This window comes from Aphelocoma coerulescens, chromosome 11 (assembly GCF_041296385.1).
Source record: "Aphelocoma coerulescens isolate FSJ_1873_10779 chromosome 11, UR_Acoe_1.0, whole genome shotgun sequence".
NCBI lineage: Eukaryota > Metazoa > Chordata > Aves > Passeriformes > Corvidae > Aphelocoma > Aphelocoma coerulescens.
The window spans coordinates 12,679,061-12,692,196 of record NC_091025.1 but is presented as its reverse complement, the minus strand read 5'-3'; the positions used below and the strand labels follow the sequence as shown (position 1 = coordinate 12,692,196).

The following is a 13,136-nucleotide window of genomic DNA, read 5'->3' as shown; positions in this document are numbered from 1 at the left end:
TATTAGAAAGAGAAAAAGAATAAGCAAGATTGACATCTGCAATGGTCAATGCTTCTTTTTTTTAATAGAAGAGTTTATCATAATGACAGGATTATTATTCTTTCCTGGATGACATTTGTGTTGTCCTTTCTGACATGTTCCTGTCACTGAGTCCTCAGTACAGGAAAGACTCCAAAGCTGTATTGGTACAATACAACAAAAGAAGGTGTAGCATAGAGAAGGGAGTGAGCATTCCACCACTGCATAAATCCCATAAGCAATAGTCTTGATTTAAGTAATACAGAAGTGAACCTACTTTTTCCTCATCTTTACTATAGACTCAACTCTTTTGGCCATCCAGAGAGGAATTGCAATGTTCCCAGCACAGAAACCTTAAAATATTGCTAATAACCCATCATTCTGATGTCAGGAGAGCCATAATCATTCTAAGTATGGCTAATGTGCAGTTACACAGAAGCTGCCCTCCTTAAACAATCCTATTTAAGTTCTCACAACATACAGAGGGCAAATCTTGTGGCGCCAAGTTGTAGAGATCAAAGGGCCCTCGTAGCAGCAAGGATGCTAAAGTGCCAATAATATCAGAAAAAGGGGAATCCACAAAAAGGAACAACTTCTCCATGGATGTTATGAGAGGTATAGTTTTCTTTTGTCTTGAGATATCTGGGTTACTTTTTTTTTTAAGGGGCTCTGTTGAAATATGTATTTCCAGAGCAGCAACTCACCAGAAAAGATTCAGGATACAACTAAATAAAATATTATTTGTTTAGGTAGGTAGAAAAGTTGTTCTTCAGGTGTAGAAAAGTTGTTTGGACTATTTGATTAGGTGTTTATATGTATTTACATGGAATACGTATGCATATGCAAGTGTGATATACACACACACAAATGTGTGTGGTTTTCTGTTGTACATTTAAACACATATAGAGCAGCCTGTGCTGAGTATCTTATAACAATTATGCTAATAATGGAGAGGGGATGTCAGGGGATGTTTAAATAGGAAACATAACAGAGCTTAAGTGGACTCCCCTGGCTCTTCAGATGGTATTTGTTGTAAGGGAGTACATAAAGAACAAGTGAAAGATTTACACTCTTGCTGTTATTCTCAGACACACACAGGCATACATAGAGGGAAAGAAAAAGAAACTATTTGTGAGCCTTCTGAATAAGGTAAGAGTGTTCTCATAAAAGTAGGATTTTTTAAAAGGGAATTGTTGAAAATGGCCTAAGAATAAAACTTTTGAACACTGTCTCCTTTTTTTTCCTTGGTATGAATAAAAGCTCTAAACGCTGTAGCCTTTAACCTTTTCAGGTCTTTCTATTCATTTTCTGAAGAGATTTACATGAGAGATGTTCTTTTTTGTTTGAGTTGTTTGATATAGGTGATGATCATGTAAGTGCAAGGGCCTATCTTTCTCAGGATCTTAGACCCCAGCACCGAGCTAAAAGGTTGCTCTCAGCAGTGGATACCAGATGAAAATGCCTCTGTCCTTCTTCAAATGTTATTCCCCTGGAAGTTTTAGCATTTCAGGGCTAATGCTTTACCACTTGGGTGCTTCCAAACCCCAGCCTTCAGATAAAAGTCTAAGAGGTTGTACAGTACCCTGGGCAATCCTAAGAGGACATCTGCCAGTATGAAGTAGTTGCCTGGGGGCTGAACTTCATCAGTGATCATATCTGTAGTAGTCTGCGTCCCTTCTCTCTTTGTATATTCGAGTGCCTTTTGCCCATGCATTTAGAGATGAGAACAGAAACATCCTTTAACTGGGAGACTTCTAGGGAAAGACAAATTCCAAAGTGAACAGTCCTATTGTCTGAGTAAATTCTTGCCCTGTGCATGCCTTTTGGAAACTCACTCAGTGCTAAAGCATAGCAATTCAGGAAGCAGAATGCTTGTAGCTGGGCTTTAACACAAGGTCTCTTATCACTTCCATATATTAGAGATTTTGTAGCTTCTTCTATGTGAGTACATAATAATAGACTAGGCAAATGCTGGTCTCTCTGAAGTTGGCTTACAAAACAGAACGCAAACAAAAATCCCAAACAAACCAAACCATTCCATTGACCAGATCTAGGATTTAATTTATTGGTCATAATGGATTCTTTTTTTCAGATTCCAGCTAAATTAGTTTTTCTGCTTGCTGCATACTTATCTTGCAGCTTGACCATTTCCTTCTTTGTTGTCATTCAAGACTTGCTTTCTAAAATTTATTCCATGTTATTTCCTCTTCAGCAGGAGGAATTATTGAACTGTTAGAGCAGTTCAGCAATTTCACTATGTTTCACAGTGCATTGCATAATGAGTGCTTTATGTTATATTCTCTTTCCTCCCCAGCTCTCACTTACTGTATCTGTGATCGCCTGAGTTTTCCTTGGTACTGCCCTCTGGGGTAGGACCAGCACTGACCACTGATCCAACAACAGCTACTGCTATATTTTATCAAGCTTGCTTTGAATAGTGTGATAAGAACAACTAATTTCTGAACCTGCTGGTGACAGGTGAGTAAAAGCGTCCCTCCCCACCCCGTTATGATAATCTGCTCTAATAAAAATCTTTTCTAAATAAACCTTCCTTCAGTAGAAATGTAGAGATGTAGGGACTAGAAAGCACACAGAACTTAATATTCAGAAAGACAGGAACTGGAGACTGCAACAGCCTCCTCCTCTTACAACTGCCTTGTTCTCCCTCTCGAGCCAACCCTGGTCATGCAAACAGGGTCAAAGCTCGGTGTTTAGCAGAACCTTGGATTGCATTCACATGTTTAGATACAAGCCACAATATCTTATTTTATAAAGTAATGTCTGCAATTTCTGCACACTTAGGTCACTTCCACCCTTTTAAAATTATAACTTTTTACTTTCTTTCTGAATGAGCCCTAGTGTTGGAGGTTAATTTAATCCAGTTCATTTACACAATAGCTTTATTCTTTGGTGATGTACTCTCGGAATCTTTCCTGACCTTCTCCCCATTATTGTTTTCCTCATGTAATCCTGCTTTCCTGACTTTAATTTTATAAGTTCATTTGCTTTCCTTGGAAACTTACCTTTCAATACATATATTTTTTCAGTAGCAAAAGGCATGGTCCCATTCTATAAATAGTTTTCTTTCTTTCATGTGCCTCCTTAATTTGCATTGTTGTTATATTATTTCTGATATATTTGTGCAAATTTTAATACACAAAATGTGAATAAACAGCCATAAACACTGACATCTTAATTTCTTTCTTGGGGGCATTAAGACACATAGAATAAAACAGAAATTCTGCTCTTCTGAGGTAGATACTTCAATGTTCTGGGAAAAATGTAATAATGATCATGTGAAAGTACTAATTCTACATTTTATATGTTGTAAGTTTTAAGTTGCCACTCTTATAGCTTCTTTGCAGAAAAGAAATTCAGCTTCTGGGTAATAAAACAACTCTGTGTAGGACAGGTGTTGTATTACTGTGTCCCCTTCCACTTTAATTCAGTAGACACAGAACAGTGCAAATGGACTGAAAGTTTATCAGGTGATTATTTTACAAAGAATCACAGATTTGCTGCACATAACCATTGTGCAGATTTCTAAAAGTTACCACTGCTAATTAGTCCTTCTGCAGGCAGAAGTTGGTAGTTGAAACTGTAGTTTGTAATGAAAACTTCTGACTAGTTGTGCTTTTGGAAAGCAAAGGAATGTTAAGTACAATGTAGGAAAGGCTGGTCCCTAACTGTGCTCTTACCTAAAACACATTAAAAAAAATCACCAAGAGTTGCTTTGTCCGTTTCTCTGAAAATAGAAAAGAAGGAATGAAAGAGAGAGATGCCCAAGATAATTTAAACAGATCATTACCTTCTGAGGTACAGGTTAGGAGCTAAAAAACGACAGAAGCCAGACTTCAGAATCACTGTATCCCCTTGGAAGATAAACAGCTCACTAGTTTCTCAGACTAGTTTCTCATTGCTTCTGGTTCCCTGTAGAGTCCATTAATCTTAGAACCAGAGTTCAAGAACATCCTGTTTTGATGTTCTCTAACACGTTAAGCTATTCAAATGGAGAACAATATCTGAACTTGAGTTGTTGATCAGCAATTGAACAGAGTGTATTATTTGACCAAGTATTAATTAAATAAAATGTTCATTCACGATGCAGTTTTAGACTGACATCAAATGTGATGTACTACACAAAATTATATTGTAGTAACTCTCCCTGCTGACTGCAGCAGTCTTTTACTAACATCTCATCTTTTTTCATGTCCCTGGGTCCTGGTTAGTCAACTGTTACTTTGATACTCTTGCTGGTCTAAACAAAACTTTTGTGTTGAATGGCAGTTAATGTGCTTCCATGGAGAGAATCTACACAATGCTGATGTATATCCAGTCCCCATGGCTCCTACACAGTCTCATAAATAGGCATTAAGCCCTATTTATGCCTATTCATCCCTGTTCATTGACATGGAATATAAGAATGTGCTAGTCCTGCTATTTTTTCATGCTATAACTACAGCTAACAACTCCAAGTTTGAACACAGTGTGAGGAAATGCTTATGAGAAGCAGGGCTCCAGGGATGCTGTTTTGTTGGCCATGTGACACTGGCCTTTGGAACCCCGAGGTGGGATGCAGATGGGTTTCTGTGCAACGAGGCTGATTTACCCTTGCTTCGGGTCTGGCTGCTGCTTTCCTTTGGGTTCAGTTTGGTATTCAGTGATTGAGCAAATCTCCAACTGACTTCAATTAAGAGGTTGGCCTGACTCCTCACTAGTGTAGCAAGTCCTTTTAAGGTGATAACATCACAAGCTCCATATGCATGTGGAGGTAAAAACAGTTTTCATACAGGACACTGGAACAAATCCATGAACTGTTGCCAGGCTATTTAGGTCAAAGGTCCCCCATAGCTCCCTACCACCCAAGATGAGCATTGTTTGGGTCCTGGAGGAGCAGAATTCTGAAGTACCAATAACTGGGACTTGTCTGTCCAATTAATAATCAGAAAAAAAGTAAATATAAAGGGGAACTCATAGTGATCCTACTATTAAAGCATTAAATGTTTTCTAGCATAAGAGTACTAAGTCAGACTTCACTAAAGCATTTGAAATTAGGACCTTTTTTAAAAAATACAGCAGTTGGAAGGAAAAAAAGTTCAAAGCTGCTTTTTCTCCCCCTTGGAAACCTGCTGGTGTTAGGATAAAATGAATAGAGAAAAGGAAAAGGTTTGCCTTCTAATAAAGCATCTGTTGCCCACTTTGAACATTTCTTACTTCTTTGTGAGTGTGTCTCTTCAGTTATGGCAACTACTGACAATGAAGAACAGAGGTATAGAAAAAGACAATACCTGTTATATAGCCAATATTTCTGATTTCACATCACTTTGAACAGAATCTTCATTTGACCACATGCTGTGTGAAAAAGGAATTTCTTTGTTGGTTGATCCAAAGATGCTGTAAGATGCTCAAAAAAGTAAACTGCAGGAATCTGTTCAATAAGAAAGATGAAAACAAACCTTACAATTCATTCAGTGCACTGCTATCACTTTTATCTTCACCCTATTTTGCCATGCTGCATAAAAACTGAATTCAAATGACTTGTGCTTTCCCCCCCTCTTCTTAATTTTGTTAATTCTGTGCATGGACTACATCTTTCCTTCATCTTGGAAATAAAAGGTAATAAAATAAACAGCTTCACATAGATGCAAAATGTGAGAAAGAATAAGAGGTGCACATGCATCCCTGGATTGCTTAAAAGCCTGTGGACAGTTATTATTGCCACTGAATTTCAGCTGCTGTAACCACACTTTTTGAGGGTTACCCTCCACTAAAGTTTTGCAGCCTTTTACAGCAGGAGGTTCCAGATTTGGCTGGGCTGCTCACCTGAGTGATTCAGCAAAATTTTGTCCAGACTTCAGACACTTTATTCTTCTGTCTTCTGTGAATGCTTACAATTCAAGGCCAAAATGGGAGGAGATTGCATTCTAAGGGCTACCTTCATCTCTTCCCAGTCAGCTCTTGTCCTGCTTGCAGTGCATAAAGTCAGCTTGTGACTGGCCATTGAAGCACTGAGCAAAAGCAAAGCAATGAAATATAATCTTAAAGTTTGACCTAATTCAACTGAGTTTAGTGAAGAAGAATAAGAAAAAAAAAGCTGCTTTCATTTTAAATGGATACAGGAAAGAATTAAGTTTTTAACTGACAAATATTTTGATCTTTGAATTATTTAGGGTAGCTAAAATTGCAAAGATGACTTCCTTTGCAGTGCTTTGTTTTGGTACTCTTAAGCTCTTCAGACATTCCCCTCAGATTCTTTCCTGTGTTATCCTCAAGTTGATTTTAGAATTTGAAAAGCACTTGTAGGTTGTGGCTGTGAGGGGGTTTTGTGCTTAAAAATATGTATGTTTTTTCTTGTGAATCACACTGCTCCTGAACAGAAGGAGGGCACCTGTGGGTCTGGGTGTAACTCAGTCAAGAGTTGTAAGGCACTCTACTCAACAAGGATGTTTTTAATTACTCAGATTTAGGTAATGACATTTATTTGCTGTATGCCTGAATTGTATTGCTGCTCTGAGATGCTCACACAGTAAAAAAGTGAGAGTCTTTAACACATGGGTGTAATTATTACAGTTGAATTTTCCTTTGACTACTGTCTAGCACAAATAGTCATGTTTATATTGGATATAGTATTATAGTATTATATTGGATTTTTAAATATATGGACTAGTTTTAATTTCTCACTTGAAATGTCTCCAACATAAGAAATGTAACATGTTTTTGGAAGGAGTTAAGGCAGGTTATGAGAAATTACATCTATCAGACACTTTATGGTGTTTGTGTGAAGTCTTGTGGAGATAAAGAGAAAATAAGACAGGCATGTATCTTGCAAATGTTACAAACAATTGATGTCAGACATAAACTGAGATTTCAACATCAGTGTGACTCATACCATGGTACAAAAATTGGCAGAAAAAATCAAACATGTCAGAGACATTACAGGATTTTGCAAGAAATAATCTCGTGACATGATCCTATTATTTCAGCCAAATAGGGAAGCTCACTGATATTAATGGAACAGGGCTGAGTCCTTGCAGAAAAACCAGTTCCTACTGGGAAATTGTTTCTGTAACCCTTTCTTGCCATATAAACAGGCTGATGAGGACTTGGATACTTTCTAACAACAACCTACTTATTTTATAATGACGGTCTTGTAAATATATAATTCCTTTTTCATTCTTATTCATATCTCTGACTCAAGTTTTTAATTTTGCAGTGAGTTCCGTAGGTTTAATAACTTGTCTGTTGAATGTTTGCTTTCAATGGTTTTATATTTATGCATTTCCTTTTTAATTCACTTTACCTTCCTATGCAATTTTACCTACCTATGTAATTTAAAAGACAGCAAGCAAGAAAATTAAGTCTGTTATCCATATCCTTTTTTACTGCCAATTTTCTGGGATATTTTCTGTCCATTCTCTAATATTCTTAAATCTATTTGTTTGTTTCTCACTGAAAAGTTAAAATATTAATTATCCCAGTGCTGGTGTCATGAAGGAGCAATGCATCCACTTCATGCAGGTGTTTAAAAAAAGTCTGGAAGAGCATGGCCCTTTGAGAAAAGGTGACAGAAGGCTCAGAAACATGGGTTTGTGCATGGCATGCAAGACAGGTGAATGAACCCTTCCCTTGGATAAACTTCTCTGGAAGACAACCAATGCTTCCTTAGTCTGGTGCAGATGAAATAATCAGGTTCTGCTGTGAAGCTGACCAGGCTCGCCCAGGGAAGGGGAAAGTTCCAGGATTTGACAGACCATATTTCTAACCAGCTTTGAGCAGCAGACCCTTCCTTTCACTGCTGTCTTCCATTTCAAATGAAGCCAGAGGAGATATTCCCATTTAATCGTTAGCAACTTATCTCTAGGCTGGACACCCTCTGTCTCATTTGAATTCCTTGGTCCACAGCCACTGCCAGCTTTCCCAAGGGTTTTACTCTTTGAATTATGCATTCCTTCTGTCAAGTCATCAATAACATTACTCAGAGCAGATGTATTTCTGTAATTGATTAGTTATCTCTTCATGGCAAATAGTAGAGTTTGTGATCGAGTAACAGGTTCATAGATTGCCTTGATCAAAGCATCAGAATCTGATTATACTTCCTATAAAGAACAATCTTTGAAGTGGATCAGCACTCAAGTAATTCAATTACCTGCATTCTGGAAAATTCATCTTGAAAAGAGGTCATTTGCTCAGGTACAAAGAGGTGGAAGATACTGTTTCCATTATGACCCATATGGTGACTTTATGTCAACCTCAGAAAAAAGGAGTATGTGAAGATTATTTACTCTGTTGCAGAGGTAAAGATGTGACTTGTCTTTTTTTATTATTCTACATATTAGATAGATATGATTTTTTTAATGAATCCCATATTCTATTCATCTGCATCTGACTCTTACTACAGATCTAGGAAAAATGAACAGTTACCAAGTTGAAACTCAAACATTTGTTTATCAGGCAATTTATTATCTTTTATTCTCCTCATAATTCTTGATGGAAGTCCCTTTTCAAACCAGGCCTCACCCTTCTTTTTTCTCTTATTTTACATGTGGCTGAAAGTTTCGAAGGGATATCCAGTAATCCAGGAATTATTTTTCCACACTTTTTCTTTGCCAGAAGTGTGTCAACATTTCTCATTTCACTATTAAAATAGATCAATCATTCTTAATAGGTAACAAATGTACTTTAATACAAAGAAATTAAAAGTACTGTTGAATTTTACTTTGAAGCTGAGAACTCCTAAGAAAATTAATGGAAAAAACTAAAAAGCATTTTTAATTTGAGCACTTTTAAACTTATTAATTTCCTTCTTTAACATTAATTTCTTAGTGTCATTATGCTGTAGATACACATGAAGAACAGTTTTGCAACGCTTCAGACTAGGCTTATATAAGATCCTATTAGTACTAAACTCTTTCTCCAGTGCTCAGTTAAGGAGAGACGATGGTGCATAACTGCTCCTTAGCATGATAGAATTGATCCTGGCACCATCAGGAAGACTCCAAATGGTTTCAAACCAAGACAATGGAAGAGATTTTTTTCCTCAGACATGGAGATAGTATCAAAATGTGCTCAACCAAAATTTGTTCTTTTTAAAATCTACTCCCTGCTACAATCTTTGCTCTCTTCTCAATAGGTAGATCAGATACTAGGAGGACCTTTTTTCTTTTTACTGTGGGTCTGATGGCTGTAGGAGCTGACAAACAGTGCATGGTTAAATACTAACTTGAAGCTGAATGAGTAAAAAGAAATCAGGTTTGGGAAATGTAAAACTCGGCCTTTTAAAATAACTGCAAAAGTAACTGTGTCGTTCTGTGGCTTGTGGAATATTTAAATGGAGATAAAAAAAATAGCTAATTCTGTATTCTTTACCATCTTCACTCTTTGAATTTCCTTGGATGAATTCCATGGCCAGTATGATGCCCCAGTTCCCATCTCCATAACAATGGGCAAAGCTACAGGACAGGATCCAGCAGGAGCTTCCAGTTAGGATCTGTTATGTTTCCTGTCTTTATTTAGCCATTGGGATCATGTCTCCCAAGGCGAGAAAAAAAAATGATGTGAAGGTATCATAACATTTATAAAAGTTCTCTTACACATTCTTTGTTATCATCGGACATCAGGGACCATGTGAAAACAGTATTTCCTGAAGTGGTGATATGCATGGTAGATCTTTGTAGTTAGCTTGAATTATGTGAGATTTCACTTTAGTTCTCCTACCATCCATCCTCTGCTGGTGGGTGTCCAGTCACCCTTGATAAATCTGACCAGAGTAGAGGACAAGGTGGTTCCAAGACTCAGAGTTTGTAAGAACCGACAAATCATGCCAAGTACATGTTCCTATCCAGAAGGCAGATAAAAACGATAAAAATGGAAATAGCTGAAGGAAAATTAAAAATAGCCAGCCTTTGAGAGTTTTCAAGGGAGCAGACTCCTTAGGACCAGGTGGAATTTCTGAAAGAATTCTTTAAACCTCTCACTGTGAAGAAATGCCTTTTTTGTGAAAAGGAAGGCAGGGCCACAAAAGTATATCAAGGATTTGTTATATTTTCTTTCTTCTCTCTTCAGCTGGTGTCACTTGTGTCTCCTCCTTGCTCTTTAGGCTCCTCCATGTTTGCCCACTTCTCACCCCTTTGAGATGCTTTCATCTATAAGAAATATTTCTCTATACTATTTTGATGGGAACTTTGGGCTCTTTACTCTGACTGAGCTTTTTTATGAACTAGTTTTGTCTCTCTTGGGTGTCCTCTAAGAGTAACCCAAGCTAATTAAGACTTCCACAACCTTCCATACTTTCACAGTCTTCCATGCATGCACACATACACACACACACTTTTTGTGTTACAAATATTTTTAAAATTGTGAAATCATGAAATTCATGTTCAAGATAATATGGCTCTTCTGTACATCCCCTGGCTCTCTTCAGCACACCTCTTACCTGTTCTATGTTTCTGGTGTCCTGTGGCCATATTTCTACGTATTTCGAAATACGGTACATAAACCACTTTTTCTGAATGCTGTGAGGATTTATTTTCCTAGTGGAATATGGTTACAGCACTCAGTTTCCACATAGTAAGGTTGATTTAGGTATATTTTTGGGAAAAAGAAAATCAGTCCTTTCACCTCTCCAGGCAGTGATCTGCTCTTACGACTAAGGCATTAACTTGTTTTCTAGCTCCCTAGTCTGTATGTTAAAACCCATAATAGTCTCTAAGAAACAATTGATTCTGTTTCTGCATGCCCTTTGTTCTTGGCTGTACCTATATATGTAACAACGATAGTTCAATGGTAATGTTTTGCACATTGTTCCTTTAAAGAAGGGCAGTGTCTTTCCTTGTTCTGAATCATTTTGACCAAAGCTACACTTGGTATGAAACATCAGCAAGCAGACCTTCCTCCAGAAACACACAGTCTTAATGACCTGAAAGACACTTTGGCCTAAAAGGAGAGTTCATGCATTGTTGCAGTGCTAGGTTTAGTTTAGCAAGCTGCAGCTTTTCCTGAGAGCTCAGCGGAGCTTCTTAGGGCAGGGCAGCCATTCTGTCCTCCCGCAGTCCTTTTCGGACGGCCCCGCACTCTTGCTCCAGCCAGCTATCAGCTCTACAACACAGTGACGGTGAAGGGGGCGAGAAGGGTCCCTCCATGAAGATTTCAGAGGACCTTTAATGGTTACACGTTATCCCTGCGATCCCCAGAGGCAGAGAGACCTCGTGCTCCGGGCGTGGGGGGGTTTTGTCACATCGCAGGGGCGTACATGGACGGAGTTGGCGTACAGGAACCAATACAGAGAACTCGAGGGAGTGGCCAGGGATAGGGGCAGGGGAAAGTGGTGGGGGGAAGCAATGTGAAAGGCATTTAATAAATGAATCAGTGGAAATAGAACACCACAATGCATCCTTTAACAAAACAAACAAATTTGTGATCTACTTTCCCCCTTCCTGCTGCAAGGAGTGCTGAAAGCTGTCTTTGCTTGTAGCACAGGAAATAGATTTTGTGTTTACCTACTTTAAAATCTGAGAGCAAGCAATTCACACCATCATTAAAATCCCTGAAGTGATTCCTTGAGTTTGAGGCCTGAAGTTACCTTTATTCCCAAGAGTGGGTATAAGTATCTAGATGAAATTTTTTTGGCCTATTCCTTTGTGGTGATCTCTTTCCCTGTCTGAGCTGTGTGTTTTAGCTGTGTGAACCTGGGCAAGAGGATCTAATTTGATTTACCTGTGTCAGTCTAGTTTGTAAACCGAGTCACAAGAGGCAGAGCTGCCCGTTCCAGGATGTTCCTAAAGCACTGCAGTAGGATCCTGGTCCTGCTTAAGCCTCCTAGATGCCAACAGCGATTATTAACTGTAATAATTGTAATAATAAATACAGGATATTAATTAGTAGTTTGCATTTTACCAACACAGTGGAATGGAAAGCTCTTTCCTCAGAAGTGGTTAGATACTGTGAGAAGTGCAGGATGAGAGTTCATTTTTTTTGGCTGCATGTAATGCAGGCTAAATGTAGGTCAAGCTCTGTTAGGACTGTTAGGCCTGTTGAGTCAATAACTCATCCTCCATTGCAAACATCCCCTATGAAGTAATAATATGTTGCATTGGCACAGTTGACTTAAATTAATTATAACTATTCTACTCAGCTGAATGTCATGAAAGTATTTTTCTCAAAATGCCTCCACCGTGAGAGTTCCTTATTCTTTGCTAAAGCAAGGATCCATTAACTGGATTATTTTCTTTTTAAGTTCTATATGTGATTTGAACCAAGGTAAATTATTTTGTAGTGGAAAACTATAATCAGAAAGAAAAAAAAAAATTAACTGCATCTTTGTTTTGACTGCTGCTGAAGGAGTAAAGTCCACTTAGCATAATGAAGATAGTAGTTGCATTACAGTATGTGAGTGACCGTGGAGTTATTCCATTGAAAGCCACGGAACACTGATAAAATGTGGATGTGAATGTTGGAGCAGTAGCCAAGCAATGAGGAAGTTAAGTGGATGAGACGGCTAAAATGGAAATGGAAATCATTAAAAGTAGGTGTCAGGGTTTTGACATGTGACTATGACTTTAGGCAGTTTTGCAACTGATACTGAAAAAAAAAGAGAAAAAAAGAAACATCCTATTAAATAAAAGTTTTCAAACTTTGCAGACCAAGAATATAAACTATTCAAACGAATCACTGAGAACACTACTGCATTTCCATATGTTGTACTTTTTTAATAGCTGCAGTTTATAGTGGCTTATCGATGGACTGGCAATAGAACATCTGCACTGACCCACTGAGGGTGCCTGGACCCCAGCAGGAATAATACTGCTCCCTACTGCCCCAGCAGGGCTCGAGCCTGGGGGCTTGGGGAGCCTGTCTGATGGGTGAATGAGATGGATGCTTTATTCTTTCTTCTTCTATTCTCTCTCTCCTTGCTCTCTATATATACCTCTCTCTGTATCTTACACAAACTGAGTCATTAGTGGACTGCCTGCTGTAGAGATCTCTGGGCTTTACACAATCTGGCAGTCTGTCACTGGAAAGGAGATCGAAATCAAATCACAGCAGAGAAGAAGAAAAACTTCTCTTGTGAGAGCTGTCACCTGGCTTTTAAAGATGGCTAGGATTTGAAGAGGAGAAAGGTA

General features: G+C 38.2%; 1 protein-coding gene across 11 annotated transcripts in view; it reads left to right on the top strand.

Annotated features, from left to right (window-relative positions):
• The window catches only part of NKD1 (NKD inhibitor of WNT signaling pathway 1), a 278,155-nt gene that overhangs the window by 86,698 nt on the left and 178,321 nt on the right, over positions 1-13,136 (top strand). For 10 of the 11 annotated variants that reach the window (XR_011154428.1, XR_011154427.1, XM_069026856.1 and 7 more), the window contains one exon: positions 2,333-2,496. The exons of the other annotated variant lie outside the window; for it this stretch is intronic. The gene's annotated coding sequence lies outside the window, so the exon portion shown is untranslated. The remainder of the gene's footprint in view (positions 1-2,332; positions 2,497-13,136) is intronic. 11 annotated transcript variants of the gene reach the window in all.